Raw genomic sequence first — 26,127 nt, 5'->3', positions numbered from 1 at the left:
ACAGTCAAGAGTGGACACGACCAACAAATGTGAAAAAAATCCCCCGTTGCAGATCGACATCTCCAGCACAATGAGGAAACTTTGGGGAACATCTTATGTAGTCGCAGAGGAGTGTAGTACCACTGAGTTAGGAGCTTGTAAGCATTCTCCCTCTGCGGGATGCTCCGGTAAACCTTAGGGATATCTCTCCATACTCTATCCCATTGTGAAGGCTCAATGTCTGCGGCCATCGTTAGCTGCCTTTGGCGCTGGTATGGGTGGGTAAGTACATGCTTCGGATGTTGCAGGATGTGGTAGATCTGGGTGACCAATCGCTTCAACCCCCCAAGGGAGCGTGCCAGCTTTTCGAAGGGCGTAAAGGGTCGTGTGGCTGCTTGATGCATGTCCTCGCTGGAGACCCAGTGGCGCAATTGGGCATATTGCAACCGTGCCGTTGGCTGTAAACGAAATTCCTCCCGGCAATGGTCAAACGACTTGAACGTGCCCCCCTCGAAAAGGTCTCCTTGCGTCCATTGTTCAAACGCTCGCGACTGGTGAGCCGGCGGAAAATGCGGATTCGATGCTATGGGAGTGTGCGGGGATGGGAACGTGGTGAGCCCTCTGGACACGGCCACGGTGTCCCAAACGTCAAGCACTGTTTTCGTGGGTACCGCCATGTATGCGCTCTTAGAACGGGCTGTCCGATGGAGCCACGGCAAATCCCAGATCGTGCGCCCCGCACCGCCCTATCCATGTGCAGCCATCCTTTTTCACTCTCTCGCACCCCCCATTCCACCACAAAACGGAGATGTGCGTCCCAATAGTAATGCACTAGGTTGGGACAGGCGAGACCTCCTCTGTCTCGTGGGGCCATAAGGATTTTTTGTGAGAAGCGTGGCCGCTTACCACCCCACACAAAGGACGTAAGCTCGCGCTGCAGGCTCCGTATGCAGTGTAGCGGGATTGGGGTGGGGTGGGGAGGCACTGAAACACGTTATGTTATGTTATACAGGTTTTTTGTATAGCGTGCGGCTACTCGAAAGAGTGTCCCGACGCTTTAAATTGCACACTAATCTCATAACACAACAGGGAAAATAACCAGAAACAGAAAAAAGAGGAAAACTAATAGGACCTGAAACTAAGAAGTGAAAAGCCAAGTTTTAAGCCCCTTCCTAAAGGCCAACAAGTTGGGAGTGCTGCGCAGGGACACAGGCAGTTTGTTCCACAGCTGAGGCACCAATAATTTAAAGGAGCGACCACCGATGCGAGCTCTCTTCACGCGGGGCACTACAGCAAGAAAAAAGGCTTCAGACCTAAGCGACCTGGCAGGAAGGTAAAAGGACAGCCTTTTCTGAAGATATTTTGCTCCGGAGGTGTGCAAGGCTTTGTGTGCCAGGGTGAGAGTTTTAAAAACTATCCGCTTCCGGACAGGAAGCCAGTGCAGAGCCTCCAAGAGGCCCGAGGCTCTGGCACGGCGGGATAGTCCAAAGATAGCACGTGCTGCCGAATTCTGAACAACCTGTAATCGTTGAAGCAGGTATTCTGGCAGGCCGAGATAGAGGACGTTGGAATAGTCTATTCTCGAGCCTATAATCGCCTGCACCGTGATCTTCCTGTGTTCCTCCGATAACAAGGGAAGAAACTTGCGAAGCATCCGGAGTAAGCCAAAACAGGTGCCAGTGAGACCGATTATCTGCGAGCGAAGTGTGAGGCCATTGTCGATCTTAATCCCAAGGTTTTTAGCTACCTGGGACGAACTTGCTGGTGGGAACATGTTCTCAGGCCACCACTCTTGCCAATCCGGGTCCGAACTGCACCCAAAAAAGAGGACCTCGGATTTATCCGAGTTGCACTTGAGGCTGTTATGATGGAACCACTGAAACACAGCCTCAAGGCAACCCTGGATCCTACCTCCATCGAAGTCCGCACCCCTCTCACAGGTGAAGAGGAGCTGGGTGTCATCGGCGTAAGAAACGATCTGGGCCCCGAAGGACTCCGCCAGAGCCGCCAGAGGGGTCATGAAGATATTGAATAGAGTTGGGCTCAGGACGGAGCCCTGAGGAACTCCGACACCCAATGGCGACATCTCGGCGGAGCAAGCAGAAGCCCAGACCGTTTGTCGCCGGCCTGCCAGGAAAGATCGAAACCACTGGAGCACCGTCCCTCGAAGACCGATCTCTGAGAGTCTAGCCAACAGATCCTCATGAGGGACGGTGTCAAAGGCCGCCGACAGGTCTAACATCACCAGCATCACTCTCCCACCCGAATCCAGCACCTCCTTTATCGCCTCCGAGACTTCCAGGAGGGCTGTTTCGGTGCTAAGATTGGCGCGGAAACCCGACTGGGTAGGGTGCAGTAGGTCGTGGGACTCCAGGTAATCGGCAAGCACCTTATGCACGTGCTTTTCAATGACCTTTGCAAAAGCCGGCAGGAGCGAGATAGGTCTATAATTCGCTAACACCTCCACATCCAGACCAGGCTTTTTTAGCAAGGGAATAATCATTGCCTGCTTCCAGGACTGGGGAACCACACCCTGTGCAAGAGAGCAGTTCAACAGGGGGTTCACGAGTGGATTAATGACCGCTGCCATTTTAGCCAGAAATTTTGCGGGGCAAGCATCCCGAGGGGAACCTGACTTTAGTCCCGCCATCAGGTCAAAAGAAGCTGACAGCAAGAGAGGAGGGAACGCTGCCAAGGCCACCCCGGCGTTCGGTCGGGTAACAACGGCATTCTCCGCCCGACCTGACACCCTAGGCTCCAGCACAAGGAAGGAGTCCTGGATGCGCTGGATCTTAGAGGTGAAAAAGTCCGCAATCGCCCTGACCCAAGGTGCAGGAGGGGGGGTCTGGACAGGTGCTGCGCGAGAGGTTGTAAACTCCCGCACAATGGCGAAAAGCTCCTTACAGGAGTTGGATGCGGCTTCAATTTTTCTAGCGAAATAAGCCTTCTTCTCCGCGAGGATGTTCCGATGGTACGCTTTCGCCAGAGACCTGTAGGTGAGTTTCGCCGTCGCGTCGTATTTCACGCGCCATGCTCTTTCCGCTACCTTGCATTGCCGACGGGAGGCCGCCAATGCTTCCGTAAACCAAGGGGCAGAAGCACCTTTTCCGGGTTTGCGGAGAGGTCTCAGAGGAGCAAGATCATTAAGCCTCTCTGAGAGCCAGACCTGCAGACGCTCCACATCCTCCTCTAAATTCCCCGTTAAAGCACAGGGGTGATCGGTGCAGGACTGTGCCAACAATTCCGGAGTAATCCGGTGAAGTGCCCTGAAACCCACGGAGGTCTGCCGGGGGACACCGGAAGGCTTCCCAGCTACTGAGAAATAAAATGTCACCAGCCTGTGGTCAGACCAAAGCACCTGGGTGGGGGCCAACATCTCTATAGGAATCGTAGAGAAGGTCAAATCAAGGGTATGTCCCTTCTCATGGGTCGGCCCGACATGATAGGGAACCAGGCCCATAGGGGCTGTGACCTCCAACATTTTCATCGCATCGGCGTCCGTTTCCACGTCCATATGGACGTTGAAGTCCCCGGCGACAATGCAATGCTCTGATGTAAGTAACAAAGAAGAGGTCACCGACTGGAACTCTTCAAAAAACGAGCCCGTGGGCCCCGGCGGCCGATAGACTAGGAGACCCTTCATCGATTGGTGTGGTGACAAGACAATGGCGAAAGCAAGGGATTCACAATCCTTGATCGCGTCCGATGGGATGATGGTACAGGTGGCCATTTTGTTGACTATTAATGCCACCCCACCTCCACGCCCCTTCGGCCTATCCCGCCTGAAGATGTTGTACTCGGGCGGGATAGCAGAGGCAATATCTGGGTTGGACGCCTCGCCGAGCCACGTCTCGGTGAGCATTAGGAACAGGGGTTTTTCTGACTCTAGCAAATCAAAAATATCCAGGGCGTGCCGACCAAGAGATCTAGTGTTGAGCAGTAGGCCCAGATGTTTAGCGCTAGCCGCCGCCTTCTGTGGCGCATCGCCAAGATGTTTCTGCGGGCGCCAGCCACACTCCGGGCAGCAATGCTTGCCCTTGTGGCGAGCAGGAAAAACCGTCCGGCAGAGACCATTTATGTACTGCCAAGACAGAAGTTCCGAACCCGAGTAGTGTAACATGATGCTCACGAATACAGACTAACTCGAGCCGAAAGGCCGCGTCCTGCCCGTCGCCTCGAACGCCTCCGGGACGCTGACGGGCGCAGACGGGCAGGACTCTGGCACGACTCCGGCTAAGCGGAGGCGTCCTGCTGCGCGGTCCCGCTGCGCGGAAGAGGACGACTTTAAATAGGCGTCTCCCACATCCACTCGAGCGTCGGGACGCTCCAAGATGGCGCCCGCGCACACACACACTCAGCCCAACCAAAGATGGCGGCCGCAAAAGAAATCAGCCCCGGGACCCGGACCCACCAAATGGCGGTGTGTTTTCCAAAATTACAATGCAGGTAAGGGGACAGCAAGCCCGGTATAGCGCCAGTAAAAACAAGGGTTAACGAACCAAAATAAAACAAAGATAAGCGAAAGGGAGATTAAAATCACCAATAGTCCGAGCTAGGTGATAGCGCGACCAGCGCTCGTGTAGCAATCAGCAGAGAGCCTGAAAAACGAGTCCGCCTTAAATAGGCGTCTCCCACATCCACTCGAGCGTCGGGACGCTCCAAGATGGCGCCCGCGCACACACACACTCAGCCCAACCAAAGATGGCGGCCGCAAAAGAAATCAGCCCCGGGACCCGGACCCACCAAATGGCGGTGTGTTTTCCAAAATTACAATGCAGGTAAGGGGACAGCAAGCCCGGTATAGCGCCAGTAAAAACAAGGGTTAACGAACCAAAATAAAACAAAGATAAGCGAAAGGGAGATTAAAATCACCAATAGTCCGAGCTAGGTGATAGCGCGACCAGCGCTCGTGTAGCAATCAGCAGAGAGCCTGAAAAACGAGTCCGCCTTAAATAGGCGTCTCCCACATCCACTCGAGCGTCGGGACGCTCCAAGATGGCGCCCGCGCACACACACACTCAGCCCAACCAAAGATGGCGGCCGCAAAAGAAATCAGCCCCGGGACCCGGACCCACCAAATGGCGGTGTGTTTTCCAAAATTACAATGCAGGTAAGGGGACAGCAAGCCCGGTATAGCGCCAGTAAAAACAAGGGTTAACGAACCAAAATAAAACAAAGATAAGCGAAAGGGAGATTAAAATCACCAATAGTCCGAGCTAGGTGATAGCGCGACCAGCGCTCGTGTAGCAATCAGCAGAGAGCCTGAAAAACGAGTCCGCCTTAAATAGGCGTCTCCCACATCCACTCGAGCGTCGGGACGCTCCAAGATGGCGCCCGCGCACACACACACTCAGCCCAACCAAAGATGGCGGCCGCAAAAGAAATCAGCCCCGGGACCCGGACCCACCAAATGGCGGTGTGTTTTCCAAAATTACAATGCAGGTAAGGGGACAGCAAGCCCGGTATAGCGCCAGTAAAAACAAGGGTTAACGAACCAAAATAAAACAAAGATAAGCGAAAGGGAGATTAAAATCACCAATAGTCCGAGCTAGGTGATAGCGCGACCAGCGCTCGTGTAGCAATCAGCAGAGAGCCTGAAAAACGAGTCCGCCTTAAATAGGCGTCTCCCACATCCACTTGAGCGTCGGGACGCTCCAAGATGGCGCCCGCGCACACACACACTCAGCCCAACCAAAGATGGCGGCCGCAAAAGAAATCAGCCCCGGGACCCGGACCCACCAAATGGCGGTGTGTTTTCCAAAATTACAATGCAGGTAAGGGGACAGCAAGCCCGGTATAGCGCCAGTAAAAACAAGGGTTAACGAACCAAAATAAAACAAAGATAAGCGAAAGGGAGATTAAAATCACCAATAGTCCGAGCTAGGTGATAGCGCGACCAGCGCTCGTGTAGCAATCAGCAGAGAGCCTGAAAAACGAGTCCGCCTTAAATAGGCGTCTCCCACATCCACTCGAGCGTCGGGACGCTCCAAGATGGCGCCCGCGCACACACACACTCAGCCCAACCAAAGATGGCGGCCGCAAAAGAAATCAGCCCCGGGACCCGGACCCACCAAATGGCGGTGTGTTTTCCAAAATTACAATGCAGGTAAGGGGACAGCAAGCCCGGTATAGCGCCAGTAAAAACAAGGGTTAACGAACCAAAATAAAACAAAGATAAGCGAAAGGGAGATTAAAATCACCAATAGTCCGAGCTAGGTGATAGCGCGACCAGCGCTCGTGTAGCAATCAGCAGAGAGCCTGAAAAACGAGTCCGCCTTAAATAGGCGTCTCCCACATCCACTCGAGCGTCGGGACGCTCCAAGATGGCGCCCGCGCACACACACACTCAGCCCAACCAAAGATGGCGGCCGCAAAAGAAATCAGCCCCGGGACCCGGACCCACCAAATGGCGGTGTGTTTTCCAAAATTACAATGCAGGTAAGGGGACAGCAAGCCCGGTATAGCGCCAGTAAAAACAAGGGTTAACGAACCAAAATAAAACAAAGATAAGCGAAAGGGAGATTAAAATCACCAATAGTCCGAGCTAGGTGATAGCGCGACCAGCGCTCGTGTATAAAATCTTGGGGAGGATCGACATTTTAACCGCATTGAGCCATCCTAACCAAGACAACATCAGTGGCTTCCAATGTCGTAGATCCTCCAGGACTTCCTTTCGGCAGTCCTGCCAATTCACAGACGACCAGGCGCCCAATGAGGAGGTCAAGGTGAGGCCCATGTACCGAATATGGTTCTCAGCCCACTGATAGGGCACAGCCCTCTGTAAAGCAGGGATCTCCTCTATCGGAATGACTTATCATGGTTGATCTTGAGACCAGAGGCGCTCTCATAAAGGCAAAGCAGCTTATGGATAGCCGGCAGAGAGTCGCGCGGGCATGTAAGGGTAAGAATCAAATCGTCTCCAAACAGCGCCACCTTATTATCCCGGCCGCCATGAGTTATTCCGTGGATGTCCGGCTCGCGCCGTATCATCTCCGTGAGGGGTTCCACTGCAAGGGCAAACAATAGGGGTGAGAGGGGACACCCCTGCCTTGTGCCCCTATATATCGTCAGCGGAGATGTTAAGCCCCATTAACCCGGATTCTGGCCTGAGGCCCTAGGTAAGGGGCCATAATCCTGGCAATCATCTTCGGACCCAACCTGAATTTGTGGAGCACCGCTCTAAGGAAGGCCCAGTCTACCCGATCGAACGCCTTCTCCGCGTCCAGGGATAGAAGGCAGGCCGGGATTTTCCAATGATGCACCTGCGCCACTAGGTGTGCAAGTTTACCCACATTGTCCGCTCCCTGCCGGTCTCGAATAAATCCCGCCTGGTCAGGGTCCACAAGCCCCGGCATGTGCGGGTCTAAGCGGTTGGCAAGGAGTTTAGTATATATTTTAAGATCTGTGTTTAGTAAGGCTATAGGACGGTAGGAGGCGCACACCGTAGGGTCCTTTCCGGGTTTCGGTATCAGTGCTATTTCCGCCATGCCCATGTCAGGGGACAGCCCTGTGTCATCTGTGAAAGAGTTAAACAGTCGCAGGAGATAAGGTCGAAGCTGAGCCTGGAATGTGCGATAGAAGGACAAGGGTAGGCCATCCGGGCCAGGAGTTTTCCCTAGGGGAAGATCTGCGAGTGCCGCCGCTATTTCCTCCTCATTAATAGGGTCTTCCAGTTCCGCCGCGCTCCCCGAGGGGAGCGTTGCCCCCTCGTAGTCAGCCAGGACTGTCTCAATCGCATCAGCCGAGGTCGGCTCCCTTCTATACAAGGCAGCATAATAGTCCACAAATGCAGCCTGTTTAGTCGCCTCCGAGACAGCTCGCGTCCCGTCCGGCTGCCGAACACTAGTTATATGGGCCTTGGCGGCACGCTTGCAACCTCCCCGCCAGTAGTCGGCCCACCTTGACGCCTCCCTCGAAGTACCTCTGCTTCAGAGCCAACAAAGCGCCCTCCACCTTATTAGTGCGCAAGAGCCGCAACTGCCCCCTAAGGTTGGCTAGCTTCCTCCTAGAGGCCAATGACGGATGCGCCCTATCCTGCACTACAGCCTTTTTGATGTCTCCCGCCAGATCAGCCTCCAGTTTGCAGGCGGCCCGCCTCCGAGCAATTGCCAGAGAGGTGATGTGTCCCCGGACCGTGGCTTTGAAAGCGTCCCATACCACCGGGAAGGACATCTCCGGGGTGTCATTAGTAGCAAAATAGGAGTTGATGGCCTCTCGGATGCTGTCCACATCCTCAGCATCCCAAAGGATACTCGGCGGTAAGAACCAACGCACCTCACGAGGGGAACGCAGAGCCTGGTCCTGGAGGAGCATCTCGACATGAGCATGATCGGACAGCGATATGTCCGATATGGAGACTCCCAGTGTATCGCGTAACAGCTCCAGCGAGACAAAGAGGAAGTCGATGCGGGAGAAAGACATGTGGGCGTGCGAGTAAAACGAGTAATCACACAGATCCGGGTAGTGATAGCGTCACACATCCATTAACCCTAAGTCCGCGATCTGTTTACGCAGCGCAGAGGACATTGCCCCAGTATCGTTAAAAGCAGCATCACTACGGTCCATAGTCGGGTCCCAGACTAAGTTGAAGTCTCCTCCCAAAATCAGGTTCGGATCACCACACGGGAGCTGGTCCTGCGAAAGCGTCTGGAGATAGCGATCTTGCAGCTGATTGGGTGCGTACACATTACATAGGGTAAGTCGGCGCCCCCCCACTTGTACCGTAACCTTAAGAAAGCGCCCATCACCACTCTTATAGGGCTTCGGAGCCCCCCCAGCTGAAACCATCTCTGCACAAAATGGCTACCCCGGCAGTTTTAGTGTCCGCAGAGGCCCAGAACTGAAGGGGCTGCTTGGGCTGTGCCATGAGGTGTGTGTCTCCCTGCATTAAATGAGTTTCCTGAAGGAATATGATGTCAGGACGGCATTAAAGGAGATAGCGCCAAACCTGTTTTCGCTTATTAGGGGAGTTTAAGCCCTTGACATTGAGTGTCAAGACCTTTAGGGTCTGGGGGATAGGGGCAGACATAGCGGGTAACAGTCAGGGTCCGCCCATGATCCCCACTCCCACCAACGCAAGGGGGAACTCGCAGAAGAAACCCCACTCCCCTCACCCCACCCAGGGGACAGCAACCAGCTCACCACCACCCCACCACACGCCGAGTCGAAAGGGGGAAATAGAAGAGAGGGCAGAGGGAAACTAGACCAGAAGGGGAAGGAGGAAGAAAGAAGAGGGGAGAGAGAATTCGGAAACGGCCAAGCAGGCCTCACAACGGTCAAGGTCAAAAAAGGCCAACAGGGCCACATTGGACTGCCCCAGTCGCCGGGCATCCTCTACCCAAGGGTTTGGACACATTCAGGAATGTCACTCCCAATGGAGCAGTACCAGAAAGAGGGGGGGACCTCTCAAGTAATTCAGGAAACAGCAGCCCCAGTGCCCCCACCGCCCAAGTGGGAGTCAGGATGCAATGCAAATTCACAAACAAAGTATCGTGGAAACGTTCATGACATGGCAACCCGGGGTGGGTCAAGCAGAATGGCCAAGGTAGCGTGCCCCGGTTCCTGGGAGGCCCCGAGCAAGCGACGAGGGCGAAGAGCCCCCAGCCGCCATGCGGAGCACCGTGACTGCAGGCCCAAAAAGAATCAGCGAGCCCCAGGGAAGACAGGGCAGATACCCAGCAGGGGCGGCAGGTCTACGTTTTGCAGCAGCGGCTCATGCCACCCGTCGAGATAGGGCAAGAGCAGACAGCTTATCCAGCGACCAGCGTCCACACTAAATGGGACGCGAACACCACCGGCCACCATCAGAGGCAGGAGTCAAGGGCGACGGGAGCCGCAACAAGTCGCGATGGCGGCGGCCCTCCGGCCCTCGCGGTCACCCTCAAGAGAGCGGATGTGTGCTATGATGTCTTGCTTAGCCTGCGAGGAGGATCTCTCATCCACCGGGGGGGAACGACGCCGGCGCGGAACTGTAGTCCAGTCAGGTCTGGCCGGGATCCTCTCCTGGGGCCGCGGTCGGGGAGGACTTCCTGCCGGCGACTCCGGCATCTTGAGCAGCTGCGCCGCCTCCCTGTAGGATCGAGTGACTCTACGCGTGCCCTCCCAGTGGAAGATGAGGGCGAAAGGATGCCCCCACTGGTAGGAGATGTTGAGGGACCGCAGCTTCTCCGTCACCGGTCGGAATGCCCTCCGCCTGCGCAGGGTGTTAGGGGCTAGGTCCTGAAAGATTTGGATCTTGTGGCCGTCATAGGTGAGGTCCGGATTATCTCTCGCCGCCTTGAGGATGGCTACCTTCTCAGTGAAATAGTGCACTCTGGTCAGAATGTCCGGGATCAGGCCCCTACGGCCCGCAGGGCCCGCAACCCGATGCGCACGGTCCAGAGTCGGGGGGGAGGCATCTTCGTCTCCCCAGACCTCGTGGAGGAGCTGCGCCACGTAGGTCATGATGTCTTTCCCCTCTGCTTCAAGTGGAACACCCCGAATACGCAGGTTGTTCCGGCGACTTCTTTTTTCGAGATCCTCCTGCTTGACCTGAAGCTCGATGTTTTGTTCCTCCAGTGCTGCTACCCTCTGCCAGAGCTGCTCCTGGTCCCCCGTGCCCTCATCGACAATTTTCTCAAGGCCATCAACCCTATCCCCCAGTTCAGTAACCTCTTTGCGCAACTCTTTAACACAGGAGTGCACTTCCGAGCGCAGGGAGCCTATCTCTGTCTTGAGTTCAGCCATAAAGGAGGACATAAAGGCCTGGGTCACCGGTGGCGACTCCTCAGCGGGTTGGGAGGGGCTCTCGGTCGGTGCCGTCTCCCCTGCTTTGCCCCACATGGCCACCACAGAGTTGGTCTTGGAGGTCGTTGCTGGATCCGCCTTACACCCCCTGGAGCGTGTCATTGTCGGGGCCTCAAACAGGGCCTAGCGGCGTGTCCAGTGCGTTAGAGTCCAGCAGAAGCGAAGGAAGAGAGGGGGGGAGTTCGCCTCAGACTGTGTCTCCCACCCCTCCGGCGGTGCCCCCAAGCAGCAAGTCCAGCGCGGCAAGTGGCAGCAAGATACAGGACCCCTCGAAGCACCCCAGTCAACTGCGGCGGGCACACTAGGGAAGCTCAGGCACAGCCAGCAGCACAGGCCCAGCGGTCCAGGGCAGCGTCCAGACCTTTATGGGAGGGCGGAAGAGCCAGGGGTGTACAGAGCAGCCCCCCCAGGTGAGCCAGGGGCGGAGGTACCAGGCAACACACTGCACCCCACATTGTGAGTAATAGACTGTGCCAAAGGTCTCTAAACACTTGGCCTAAGAGACAGGGGCCAAGATGTATGTGTGTGTGTGGTTTATGACGCTAAGGGCGTGGTTTCTTTTTTTCAGATTACCGCGGTGAATACCTACCGACTGTCAGCTCAAGGGGCATATCACATGCACCTTAGCAGTATGTATCGCAATCTATCTAACAACATGGGTGTGCCTCATGGGGATTTTAATGATCGTTTTTAACACTATTACTGGTATTGAAATACGAAAGAATCGGGTCCCTCGTTTTGAACCCTGTGTGGTGCCTAAGTGTGCATCGAGTTGTGAGTGTGCGTGTGCTGAGATGAACTCGCCCTAATTACGTGGGGCAACACAATGTTCGGGCATAAAACGAACGTTCAGGGGATGGCAGATTGAACCATCACTCTGTCCATAAAGTCTTAAGTAAATTCTTTATTAAACGGGCAAATATGAATGACAAGTGGGACTTGTGGCGCTAATAATAAATTGTGCCTAAAGACAAATTACAGTTACAATTGTAAAGATTTGTGCTTTCCTCTCTCCCCCTTTTTTCTCCCATTTTCTTTACAGAGACCATATTCAGGTCATCTCTTTTGATACATTTTTTGCTTCCCTTGGGCCAGCTCATGCCCTGAAGCTAAAACTAACAGTGGATTTTTACTGCTAGTTTTTAGGACAACAGGCTTATCATACTTAGAAACTGAGCTATTTCCTAGTAGGGGCCACTAGAAGGTCCTGATGAGTAAGCAGTAGGGGACTGCTTACGAAGCATGTAGACCTGGTAGTAGTTATTTGCTCTACCTCAAAACCCCCTTCTTAACGTCCCCAGCTAGGGAAGTGAATAAATTGTTTTTTTCCACTAGCCAGAGGATTTTTAGCTTTTTTAATTCCCACACATTACTAGGTCCCTACACTTCACTGACACCACTCACCTTGCACTGTCACATAGCCTTGTCACCTTATCAGTGCTCCCGCGTAGTTCGTCAGGTCGTAGCACGCCCCGCCCCGTAGAGGGACGGGAAGACCCCAATGATGACGCATGACACTAATGGATTTTTTTAGTGTGTGAGGGGTATTTTAACAAGCACATTGTGCTCTCATCTTTACCACCCTAAGAGAGAGTTAATTATTCACCACCCACAAAAATATAAAATAAAAATTTCACATCACCTCACATTGATAGAATCTCTTTGTTTATGTATAACACACTGCACCCCCCAGCTCCGCAGAGACTGTCGTCCATGGTCACAGTCAGGGAGAGCCCCTCTCCGCCGCTAAGGGCTCAGGCAGTAGTGCTCTGCATATCCAGGGGGCCACAGTTCCGCCCCAGTTCTTTGTGTATTTCTCCCAGACAGTGAGACAAAGTGGGAAAGGGTGTTGTCAGGATGGGACATCTCTGTCAGGATGAGGGAGGGAGCTGCCACTTATCACACTTGCACATCACAAATACTCTGCCTCAGCACACTCACAAAGGGGTCCATGCTAGTCTGTTGTGCTCCCAGACAATCAGGGGCCAAGACAGGGAGGCAGGAAATTCAAAGCACCTCCGAGGGGAAAGAATCTAAAAGTAGGCATCAGGTGTAAATATTGGACCCTCAGACCCAACTCTTCAGATCACTGCTGGACCTGTGGACTTGGTCAGGAAGAAGAACTGCCTAGCTATTAAGTATGTCTTGCTGACCTGCTTTCTGACCACAGAGTCCTCTGCTACCCAAGGATTGCTGTTGCTGCATCAGAACTCTTCTGCTGCTGCAAGAAGCTATGCTATCTCAATTTGCCTGTGTACACCCATGAATACAAGAAATCTTCAAGGATCAGTTGCCTGGCCCCCTGTTTAAGCCACAATGACATAATAGGCTTCTTCAATGCTGTTGCATCTCCAGGCATCTCGACACAGCGCTCAGCATCCAGCATTCAACTCTTGCTCAGCATGACACAGCTTTTCCTCAATGCCACTGCATCTCATTGCAAGTCCTCCCAAGTGGAGGAGGCTTCTTCAGTGGTGGCACAGCCCAATAACAACAGATGGCCAGAGTGACGCATCTCGCCCCTTGTGCTGATGCATCACATCATAAGCCTCTGCAAACCCAAATATCTTCCTCAACAACGATGCAGGACCTCACATCGCAGCTCTTCATCTACGTCTCCTCAACACTGTCCAGCACAGTTCGACACAAGGACTAGGTATCTCATTGCCCAGGTCACAAGGTACTTTTCAGTGGACTGAACTCAGTCCTGTATCGGGTCCATGTTCCATCATGGTTGGCCTTAACTTGTGAACTGGACCCAGTCTACTGCGACCAGATATTCGCGTTTGGTGCTGTTTGCTTCTTAGCAATTGATTTTCATAAAACCTTTAAAATTGCATATCTCTGGTTCTACTAATTAGATTTTTGTTATTTTGGTGTCACATAGTTTAATACATGTTACTCTATTTTTCTAAATTAGTGGGGGATTTTTCTTGTGTTGTGTTTTCACTTAATTAGTGTCTGTGAGCTACATAAATACTTTGCACATTGCTTCTAAGCTAAGTCTGACTGCTTTCCCACCAAGGTACCTTTGCATAAGTGCTTTTTCACCCACGGGTGACACAGGTTAACTTGGTTCAGCTGCACCAGCAAATATTGTGAAAGAATCTGCGTGCAAATAAGGAATCGCAACATTTGCGATTCCTTATTTTGCGATTCCTTATTTGCACGCAGATTTGCCTCCATTCATACCACTTAGCAAAATTCCGATCGCAAACGAATTTCGGAGTTCGCAATCAATTTTGTGGAGTCTGAGGAACCTTCTTTATCTATTTTATTAGAGGGGTTACAAGCTGTTCGTTCCAATACTGAATATATTGCCTCAGATATTAAAAATATTTGCAAAGATATAGAAAGTCTTTCTATGAAAGTTTCTGGCAATGCAGTTAAGATACTGGATGAGTTATCTCTTGCTTGACTTAGAACACCGTAACAGACAGTATAACCTATGTTTTTTTAATTTGCCAGAGGATGTTGAAGGGAATAATTGCAGGCAATATTTAGAAAAATTGCTTCCGGGTTTTTTACGTATTACTTTTCCAGAGAAATTTGAAAGTGATAAGGTACATAGAATTCCTTCGTATCGTTATCCCAGTCATACCAAACCTCATCAAATAATTTTCAAGGTTTTGCGTCATCATCATTTGGTGAAGATTCGGAAAGCAACAAGAGAGATTTTGTCTTTGATGGTTAAAGGTCATAAAATTTGTATTCTTCAAAATTTTGCTAAAGAAACTGTCATAATTCGCAAAGAATGTTCCAACCTCAGATCTCGACTAAGAAGCTGTGGTTTCAAATATGACCTTTTCATCCCTCTACCATGAGAATATGAAAAGATAACTTCTCCAAGTCTTTTCATTGCCCTGAGGATCTTCATCTTTTCCTGGATCAGCAGTTACCACTCTCAATGGAAATAAACATGTCTGACACTTGAGCTATCTGTTATAAGTTCTTCCTCATAACTCGCCTATCTTTTATACGTTCTTCTTTAAGGGCTTCATTTGGAGGACTGGCTGATCTTGCCTCTGTGTATTTGCAATTATGAGCTATTATTTATGTGTTTATGTTGTCGTGCTTTTTTATGTCTATGTTGTCTTTTTTGTGCTTGTCTGCGTACTTCTTTTTTTGCCTTTTACACCTTGTTGGAGCTACTTTTCTATTCTTTTACTCTATCTGTTCCTTTCTTCTGTTTTACTGATTGTTCTACTCTATAAAAATAGATAACAGTGCTGGTATAAAAATTGTTTCTTGTAATGGTAAAGTTTTGCAACACCCTGTCAAATGTACTAATGTTCTTAATTATTTAGCTGGACGTAAAACTGAAATTTGTTTGCTTCAGGAGACACATATAGATGGGGTTGCTATTCTTTTTGCCAAAAAATTAAACCTTCAAATTGTACACAAGTGTTCCGATTCCAAAGGTTGTTACATCATTGCTAAAATTCAAATTTACATTAATATTTTGCACCTGTTTATTGTGTACAGTCCAACAACAGATGACCCTAATTTTTGGCCCCTTTTTACTTCTGAAATCCTGAAATTAGTTAATGTTCCGCTCATTATTGATGGCGATTTTAATCTCATATGTGATCCTTTATTGGATAGAACATCTCAAACTAAATATCTAAATGGGTAGATAGTTAGCCTCTACATCATCCAACAGAGAAACAATTTACATTTTTTTCTGATCCTCATAATGCCTATTCTCATATAGATTATAGACTAATATCCGGTCAATACATTCCTTCACTTTCTGCCCCTGCTAATCATAAAATTGATATTTCTGATCATGCGCGGATTTCTTGTATTTTACAATATAACTCCTCCAACCATCAGAAGGACAATGGTGCATGAATACTAATTTTGTCCTAAAGGAGGAAAATAAGCCCAAGCCTTAGTCTGCTCAACATGATTATTTTTCATTTAACACTGAAGGTTCTACTTCTCTTGTTAATAGATGGGATGCATTTAAAGCATACATTAGAGGAGTGCCAATTTCTAATTTGGCTCATAACAACAAATCATTTAATTCAAGAGTCAGAGAATTAGATAAACAGATAGCAATGTATGAACACCTCTTCATCACTTCTATTGACATAAAATATAAATTAATTTTACAAAATCTCCGTTATGAATTGAACTCTACATTATGCAAAAGAGATAGCACTCAAATTTGAAATAGCAAAGTTAAATTTTGTTTCAATGTCAATCGATCTGAAAAACATTTGGAAAATTATTTGCGTATTAAGAGAGAACATTCAAATTATTGCAATTCATCATTGTAATGGTGAAATTGTTTTCTCTCATAAAGAACTAGTTCAAGAATTTATAAATTATTTTTCAACCTTATATAATAAGCCTCTGGTTTGTGATATGCTACATATTGATACTTTTCTTGATATGTGTGGTGTGCCCAAGATTAATGTATTAGTTTGAGATAAGTTAGATCTGCCAATTACATTAGAAGAAGTGCATTCAGCAATTAAATCTCTTAAATTGCTTAGATCCCCTGGTCCAGATGGTATTCCTGCTGAATGGTATAAAGAATTTCTCTTCACCTTTCACCTCATTTACTTAAATTGTTTACTCATTTTGGTAATACAGGTTTGGCCTCTGGGACCTTCACAGAGGCCTCAATAATAGTCCTCCTGAACCCTGACAAGGATGCTACGAATGTCTCAAACTATGGGCCAATTTCCTTATTTAATCAGGATTGTAAAGTTTTTGCAAAGATATTAGCAATCAGATTGTCCTCTGCGCTTAATACTATTGTTTATATTGATCAATCTGGTTTCATGAAGAATAGACACTCGGTACATAATGTAACGTTACTTTTCTATGCTATTGAAAATGGTCCCCCATTAATGATGCATTCTGGTGTTTTAGAATTAGATGCAGAAAAGGCATTTGATAAAGTTCATTGGCAATGCCTTTATCGTACATTATTTGCTTTTAATCTTGGTAATTTGTTTATTAATATGATTTCTGTCCTTTACTCTGGTCCCTCTGCCATGCTTTTTATTAATGGTCATATTTCTAATACATTTTTCCTTTTTAGAGGTACCAGACAAGGTTGTCCCCTATCTCCTTTGCTTTTTATCCTTGCTATTAAACCTTTGCTAATTGCCATTAAGAATTCAGTGGAAATTGAAGGAATCCTCATAAATAATGTTCCTATTAAAACGTCTGCATATGCAGATGATGTACTTTTGTATATTGGAAACCCTGAATTTTCTATTCCACCTCTCCTAACTCTCATTAATAAGTACTCTCAAATTTCAGGATATTCTCTAAATACAAATAAAACAGAATGTATTCCATTGAATGTTTGTTGTGTCCCGGATATGCTTCCTAACAAAGAAAGTATGGCAAAATGATAAACTTAAATATGTTGTTATTCTGTTTTCTCACACCATTGAAAATTCGATTGCATTGAATTGTGATTATATTGTTAACCGTATCAAGTAAAAATGTCATAAATGGTCTGCCGCACTTTTATATTAGTGGGGGAAGATTGATTTCATTAAAATGGTTATTTCCCCAAATTTGTTATCTTCTTTCTATAGTACTTATTCAACTTCCTCTTTATTTTTATAAAATGTTGATAAACTAATTTCTAAGTTTATTTGTAATAATAAACCTTCTCGCATAAGTTAAAATAAATTAAAAATGACTAAGACCAATGGGGGCTTTGGGTTACCAGATTTCCATACTTATCATAAAGCGTTTATTTTAAATCAAAGTTCCTTTTGGTTTCAATTTCCACAGCCATCTAATTTGCCTTCATAGCTTTTTATGGAGCAAAGTTGCATTTCACCATTTTCTCTACCTGCTCTTATTACTATGGGTAATTCACCTGCCCTGTTAAAAAGATCAGCGCCATTAAAATCTACAAAATTGATGTTGCATGATTTGGATACGATTTCCCAATCTTCGATTTAATTTACCTTAAGTTTATCTTTATGGTATAATTCTTTAAAAAGCTAGCTAAACACCCTACATTTTGGCAATCTTGGTTTAAGGCTGGTATTTTTTATTTAAAAGATATTTATCATAATAATACTTTTTTACTTTTGATGAATTATGGCAAACGTTTTCTTTGTTACCAGTAAATATTTCTAAATATGAGATCTTATGTAATTCCATACTTGAGTCACTTCCAATGGATTTTCCTCTACAGGTTACATTTGATTTGGACATTTTTATTTGCATCGTTGTTTCATCATCACATGCAGTGTATTTACTTTACAAAAACATCCTTAATTCAAAAGGAGACAATATTATCTTTTTTTTATTATTTTGGTACATTTAGTTAAATTTATGAATTCCTCAGGAAACTTGGAAGAAAATTTGGATGAATAGTGTCTCTGGATGGTTACCTGTCTCTCTTTATCAAACTAATTCCTTTATGCTATTTAATTGACTATGGTCTCCTTTACGATTATTTATGCAAAACGGTTAGACTCTGATAACTGCTGGAATTGTGATATGAATTTAGGCTCTTTGCGCCATCTGCTTTATGAATACAGTAGTGTTAAAAAAAATTTAGAATGAGGTTTCAAGCACATTCCAAAAATATTTCTGATCATAGATAAATTGTCATTTGGCATAATGATATGTAAATCATCCTCACTTTCAATGAAGATGCCTATTATTCATAGTAAACTGTTTGATTTTTTAATTTCTGCAGCTTTGAAATCAATGACTATTAATGGAAAAATATGTCATTGTTATCTTCTTCTGTAGCCCACTGTTTCCCTTGTTAGTCTTTCTTTCTCTATCTAGTTCCTTTCCTGCCAGCTGTGGCCACAGATGTACCAAAGGCAATCCCATCTGCTTCCTTACTACTTGATACTTTGAAAAGCAATAGTGTACGTTGCAAACTTACAACAGTTTCCATTAATTGTTACCTTCATAAAGTTCAATCAATAACAGTTCATAACACTGAACACTTCTGTTTTTAACTTTAAAATTACAACACATCTTATTTGTTACAGAAACATGGTTCCATGAAGCTTCAAACCCAGGCCTGTATTTGGCCACTCTTCATGTCTCTAAAATAATTCATCGAGATCACACTAATAAAAAAAGGTGCATACCTTCCAATTATTTTCACGAGAACTTTCTCTGGATTAACTTGGGACAGCATCTCCTTCAAGGATTTTGCATGCGCTACCTAGATAACCGTGGTTGGCCCATACCCGAGGATCTTATCGCAGATATTCAGAAAGAAGTCCGGGCAGTCACTGTAAGGGCCGTAAACACCAGTTAGCGTTAGTTTTGAACCGTATAGGATGCCATTCAACATCACAGAGGGTTCCTCTTGATTGCAATGGGCATTAAGGGGCTGATTATGATGGCGAAGGACCGCCACCGCATGGCCGGCGGTGGCTTCCGTTGGCCCTGCGGTAACTGTCCTATAACGGATATTTCCCACCAACAGATTAGGATGGCGGTGGGAACATGAATGCGCCCGCAGCGGACACAAAGACCTTCCGCCACCGGCAATCATCCCGATTGCCTGGTGGATGGTCCAGGGAGCCCAAAATGGTGGCGGTGCCTAGCAGGCACCGTCCTCCAGATTAGGATGCCATCTTTCACCGGCCTTTCCATGGCGGCAATGCCACAATGGAAAGGCAGGAGGTGTTTTGCCACGGGGCCTATTGTGCGTCCCCGGGTAGGTGGGGTTGTGTGGCTGCACTTGATGGGTATCTATGGTACCCCCCTACATCGTCATGCTCAAGGTGGCAGACACCGCGCGGTGCCTGCTACTTTGTGCATCGCAATGCAAAACATGGTATTTTAACATAGTGTACGGTGCTGTAGCCAGCAGCACTGTCTGCAATGTTAACCTACCAGGATGCGCCCGCCAGTGTGGCGGGGACACCCCTATATGGCGGGGGCGACCCGCGCACATATGGCGGACGGTCCCAGCTCCGCAGGGATGTCGGGCAGACGTAAGTCCGCTGCCATCCTAATAGGCCTCAATGTGTTTCCATTGCAGCCCGTTCCAAATAACAGCCGCCATCCCTGCTCATAGGATAAATATGTGATCTAATGCAATTCTTCAATTCATCCCGCTCCCAAGCACGCTGTGATGTGCTCAGTGAGGTGCTGCTCTTGAAGCAGGCAGAACTCGACCTTAGGACTATTATGGTGGGCATATACCAGCCTGACCTCTTGGGGGTTATTCATGTTCCTCATATTCCAAGTTAAGAAATGAATGACTGGATTTGTAATCTGGATTATGTGTCAAGTTTGGGTGGCAGGGCACAGAGAGCTGGCCCTTAGAAGGCCCCATGCATATCCACAACAGAGTGGGCAAGGTGAAGTATCACAATGTCAGACAGTCTCCTCAGAGCAGCAGCAAACAAGTAAAATAGGACACCCCAACCCACCCACTCCATCTGCCCAATTCAGATGAATAAACCCACAACATATGAAACAGGCCGTCAAAATATTAAAGTCCTGCAAACAATCTTGCAAAGCATCCCTGGGAGATCTATCTGTTAAGCTGTGAGCAGAAAACGGGTACAGACCCCCGGGGTCATCCAGTCTCATTAGCCAAAGGCATCCCCAAATATCGCAGGTAGGGCAGCAGCACAGGTAGCCCCAAAACTGGATGACAGCAAGACATGTCAGTCTCAAATCACTGCTACTGTAGTGCCTTTCGGAGCCTGCTGCTACACCCCACTGGGGTATTAGGCCATTTCAGGCAGAACTTGAGAGCCAGCCTTAGATCAGTAAAGAGCTGAGGCTTTCTATTCACAGTAATGCACAATTTGGCAGAGTATAGTAAAGCATATAAGAATCCAGCCTTCATAAGCAGACGTTTGGCAGGCCGAAATTCTCTCCGCGCTGCCTGAACAGCGAGGGTGAGGTCAGGATATATCGATAGTTTGTTCCCCCCCATGAGATATGCCTCTCTTTCCTGCCAACTTAAGGATAGTGTACCTGTATCTGAAATAACTGGGTCCACAGGTGCCCCTGTGGGGGCGGGGAGCTAGGCGTCACAGGGGGTGAGGTGTTCAGAGACGAGGGAGCAAAATATATCTTCAGCATAGAGTCCCATCCTTGTCCATGGCCATGGACTCTGGAAGGTCCAGAATATGAAATTATTTCCATCTGGATCTACCCTCCAGGTCCTCCTTTTTAGCCTTGACTTCCATGACCCTCTCCATTCACAGAAGTTGTTTATTGCGGCTGGCCCCACTGTCTTCAAAGTCCGCCACCCTCTGTTCCAGCTAATCTTTTTGAGTATCATTTTTCGAGCCTACCTTCCATGCGATCCAGCCTATTCGTGAGGGTGTCAATATTTGAGTCAAAGGCGTGAAGGCTGTGGTTAATTTCCAGAAGTACTTTTTTTATATCTGAGTCTGTTGCAGACTCATGGCTCTGGCCTCCTGGTGAAGGCTTCCCGCTAGCCATCGTGGGCAAAGTGCTCCTTTGCAAAGGACATCTTGGGTTGACCTCTATCCTGCTTGCCCATGATGCAGCCCGCACAGTATGTGGCAGCACTGCTACCCACAGTTGGGCACTGTTGGCGGTATACTACCTTTGCAGGTCCCACCACTCATGGTCACAGTAAGTAGACGGGCAAATCTGGCCTCTCAGGCCTCCACTTTAACAGTCACAACACTTGTGTGCAAGTTAGGGGACAGTCAGAAGGTGTGGACCACATCTCCAGAGCCTGGCCAGCTGGCTTAGAATGCACCGTGGCATTAGCAGTGCTAGTACCGCCTCACCCCAGCCCAACCTGAGGGACATGAGAAGACTGACATGGCTGGCAGGAGTGTGTCAAAGAGGCCCAAATACTCCAAGTCCCCCACAGTGCACTGCGCTCGTAGGTGTCAGCATAGATCTCCCTCGGCGTCCATGCTGTGTTAATCACCAGACCATCTCTCTGGCGTTCCCATCAGTTGAAATCTTAAGATCCACACATCTGTAAATGAAGTGGGGGGACTAAAGGTTTTGCATACAGGGTGCTCCACACAGTGTCCTGTCAATCACACTCTAAATCAGACCTTTGGCTATTTCAATGTGGTCCTAGAATAAATAGACTTGGCTATTCTGACATTTCATTTTTGCTTTAATACATTATGAAACTTGCTGGGACACCCTAGTTGGGTTGCTTACATGCTTTATAAATGTATCATTTTTTGAATGTATCATTCAGTCATCATTCAGAGTTGTAATTCTTCTACTTTCTGAAGGCAACTTGTAATCCACCTTGGTATGCCACGCCACCTCCCTGCCCTCCCTCCCCTTGGTTTGTGCCAGGCAAGAATGTGTGAACATTCCACAGCTGATGGCAGCTGACTGGAACCTGTGATGGTGTAGAGACGTAATAAATAAGAGTCTTCAGATCGCTGTGTACGTGTCATCTTTGTAACACTGACGATGGACAACTGTGTGGGAACGTTCCACCATCACGCCCAATACGTACTCCAGAAGATTAATCTTAAAGATAAGTGAAAATCAACTTACCACTATAAAATACTGCTTAGCAACCTCCAATTAAGGAAGATCCACAGAACTTGAGGAGCGACGCTCTTTTACATTTACATTTATAAAACAAAGTCAAGTCTCAGCTAACGTGTGGGGAAGCCGTCGACCTCGTCAGAAAACTGCACTGCTGTCAACGCAAAGGGCTGTAGTAATTAGTAATTACTGACGGAACAGTGCTACGGACCGGCGTGTGGTGCCGAGGTTTGGTGTTGCTGTGTGTGGTCCAAACCAGGACTGACGGGGACTCCTGCCGAAAGCCAAAGCCCAGCAGGTCAGTGAGTGTGGCAAGCGGACGGATGTAGGCGCAACCTGAAGGGCAGTGGTGGATCGGCATGTCTGTAAGGGGGTGAGCAGTTTCCCTGTCACACGTTCCAGGGCTGTGAGGATTGGGTGGCTACTGCTGGAAGGGCCCTGTAAGCGTGTGTCATTTGCCGGAGAAGAGCCGCGTCAGCCATCGTTAAGGAAGGCTCCGACTCAGACGAAGCTCCACTGCTTCCGCGTCTGCACGCCACAGTGGTGAGGTGGAGCAGCAAGCGATTTCTGTGAGGAGTATAAACTTTTGCCTCCTGCACCTGAGCGCCGCTGTTGTGAAGTGGAACAGCGAGCGATTTCAATGAGGAGGATTAACCCTATGCCCCCCACTCCTCTTCCAGTCAGATGCCGATGACCTTACTCTGACTTTCTCACGCATATTTTACAACAGGTGTCGCCTCTCCGCGCTGACAGGCACAGCAGACTAGAAGTTTGTTAAACTTTCAGCCTGTCTCACCTTTCCACACTGACAGGCACAGCTTATTAGACAGTTTATGCACCTCATCACGCCTGTCACCAATTGTCAGGCTGACAGGCATAGCTGAACTTCCAGACTCAGTGGTTTTTACCCAAGCTCTGTTATTCATCGTTTTCACTATCTTAGTGGGGGCACACTTCTACGGGGGGCCTACTCATAGTTAGCATTTTCATCGCTGGGGGTTCACTAGGCATACCACATTCGACATGGCAAGTACAAACATATCGCACCACCCCCTTTCTTAAACGAAGTGGGGGAACCACAGATACTGTGGAAGCAACGGTTTGGGCTACTGGAGTCCTACCTAATAGCAATAGGAGGAGAAAAATGTTCAGCCTTGCAGAAGTTACATACTTTGCTTCATAACCTAGGAATTGAAGGGCGTAAAACGTATGACAATATTTCAACAGAGGCAGAGGAGGACAGCGATGATGACGAAAATGTCTACCTAGCGGCGGTTAATAGGCTTGAAAAGCATTTTGGTAAAACTATAAATGTGGTGTTGGAAAAACACAAATTCTTTTCAAGGGGACAGGAAAAGAATGAGAAAGTCAAAACGTACATTGCAGTCGTTCTGGCTAATACATGCAAATTTGAGACCCTACAAGACTCACTCATTAGAGAACAGTTGGTAAGGTGCACCAACAACACCAAGAGACAGGAAAGGCTATTAGTTGCTAATCCTGACCTGAAACAAGCTATAGATATAGCGGTAGGGATTGTGCACACTGCTGATGGTATGGTAGCAATGAAAGGGGACGGAGACAAAAATGCAGAAGTAAATGCTATAAGCAAACAAGAGGTCACTAAGGAGAGCAGGAACAAAGATCCCAGCGTTCTTCCTACAAACAGCAAACTTAAATGTTATAGTGGCGGTAGTCCTGCACATATGGCTAATTTTACAAGGTGTCAAGTCAGAACGGTTACCTGTCATGAGTGTGGAAGGAGGGGTCACTTGGCCAGGATGTGTAAGGATCACCAACCCAAATCCGTTTTGGCCATAGAACAAGAACCTCCTCAAGAAAATAAACTAGTTTTCTAACTGGAAAATGGCGAAAAGACGAATGACTTTCCGTCTTGCACCATCACCTTGGATAAAAGAGAGGTGACGGTCTTCGCCGATTCTTGCTCACCCCATACATTGGTGGAAGCTGAGGCATTTACTAAGTTGTTTCCCTCACTGCAACAAGGCATACAGCCTCCACACATACATCCAGGGGCTAACAATGGAGACGTGATACCCTTGATAGGCATGACAATCATGAACATAGGGTTTAAAGGGAGAAGTACTGTTGGCAAAGTTTACATCACACAGAAGGGATGCAACCTGTTGGGGTGGAAACACCAGAGGGAACTGGGCATAAAATTAGACCCCAATAGCCCTGACCAGGTCCTTCTAGTAGACCTGTCTGTAGGGACGACAGAGGTTTGCAATGACTTTCCTAGGTCTTCTGAGAAACTATCAACACTATATTAAGCTGAAAACAAATGCAAGACCAGTGGCCCACAAGGGTAGGCCCATACCACATATGATGCAAACACCAATCCGAGCAAAATTAGAAAAACTCCTGTCTCAAGGGGTCATTGAGCCCATAGAAAGCTCGCAGTGGTTGGCCCCCATTGTCTTTACGACTAAGGCGTCCATCAAACAGATCAGGTTATGTGTGGACCTGAGGGACCTTAACAGTAAGATATGGGTGGATAGGCATCCCTAGCTACGCATACACGAGTTCCTCACCTTAATCAAGGATGTGAGCTGTTTCAGTGTGTTAGACCTTTCGTCCGCCTACCACTAAGTAGAGCTACACCCTGACTCCCGCCATTTAACCTCCTTCATAACCCCACTGGGAGCGTTCCAGTACATGTGCATGCCCTTTGGGTTGGCCTCAGCAGCCGCTGCCTTTCAAAGGATCATACAACACGTACTAAAGGACATTCAGTGTACCATGTGCTTCTATGATGACATCCTCATTTACAGAAAAGACCTGGAGGAACATAATACCATTTTGAGAGAAGTACTGACCAAACTGGAGGCGGCGGGATTGACCTTAAAAAGGGACAAGTGTGTTATTGGGGTATGATCTGTTGAGTACCTAGGCCATACCAATTCCCAAGATGGAATTATTAAATTCAATTCAATTATTCGGTCTTCATGAAAATACAAAAACCATTAAAGTACAATCTTTAAAAATACACTAAAAATGATTAAAATTTCATCCTCTGAATATAATATATATTTTTTAAACTTTTAGGTTCAATCAATGACATTACATACCAACAATATAAAGTGCCAGGATACCAGCTCAATATTAGAGGACCTCAAATGCATCATTAAAGTACAAAGAGGAAAACAACTGTATTCTTACACAGTATATGCGGTACCGATCCTATTCTAAGTTCATCCTGTGTCTAATACAGAGCTTCAAAAAGTGGGCTAAATTTTTTGCAGAGCACTCTGCTTCGAGAAATGGAATCGCGAGGTAAGCTGGGCGACATTGTCGCAAGCGCAAAAATTTTAATATGGGTGTTACCCATTGTTTCCAGACAGCCAGATTCACGAAGGTGCCAATCTGCGATTAGCAAATTGCGAAAAATTGCGAATCGCAATATGAAAATCGCAGATTGGCATTCATGTAGAAAAGCGATAAAAAAATGCGATTCGCAATCGATCGCAATTTCCGATTGCGATCTTGCCACAATCGCTAATTAATCGCAGAATCAGCATTTTTCCATGTAGAAATTGCGACCTCGCTATTAGCGATATCGCATTTTGCGATCTCGCTAACTGCGAGATCGCAAAAACGGGAAGTCGCATTTCGAGCCCACTGATGACATCACAACCAGGAAGTAGGCTTACCCCACCCACAAACAGAACACAGAGGCAGAGATTGGGAGCTGGATACTGAAGAGCTGCAAACCTCCCACTGTGCTGCACCCCAGCAGGAAAAAAAATCACCAAGATGTCCCAGGATGCAGCAGGGAGCAGTGGGCAGGAGAGGAAGCGAAAACTAAAGTTTTCAGAAGCTGAACTGGAGCATCTGATTGAGGGGGTCACCAAGGACTAT

This window comes from Lissotriton helveticus, chromosome 4_1 (genome assembly GCF_964261635.1).
Source record: "Lissotriton helveticus chromosome 4_1, aLisHel1.1, whole genome shotgun sequence".
NCBI lineage: Eukaryota > Metazoa > Chordata > Amphibia > Caudata > Salamandridae > Lissotriton > Lissotriton helveticus.
The sequence above is the reverse complement of the archived record's forward strand: the minus strand, read 5'-3'. Positions refer to the sequence as shown.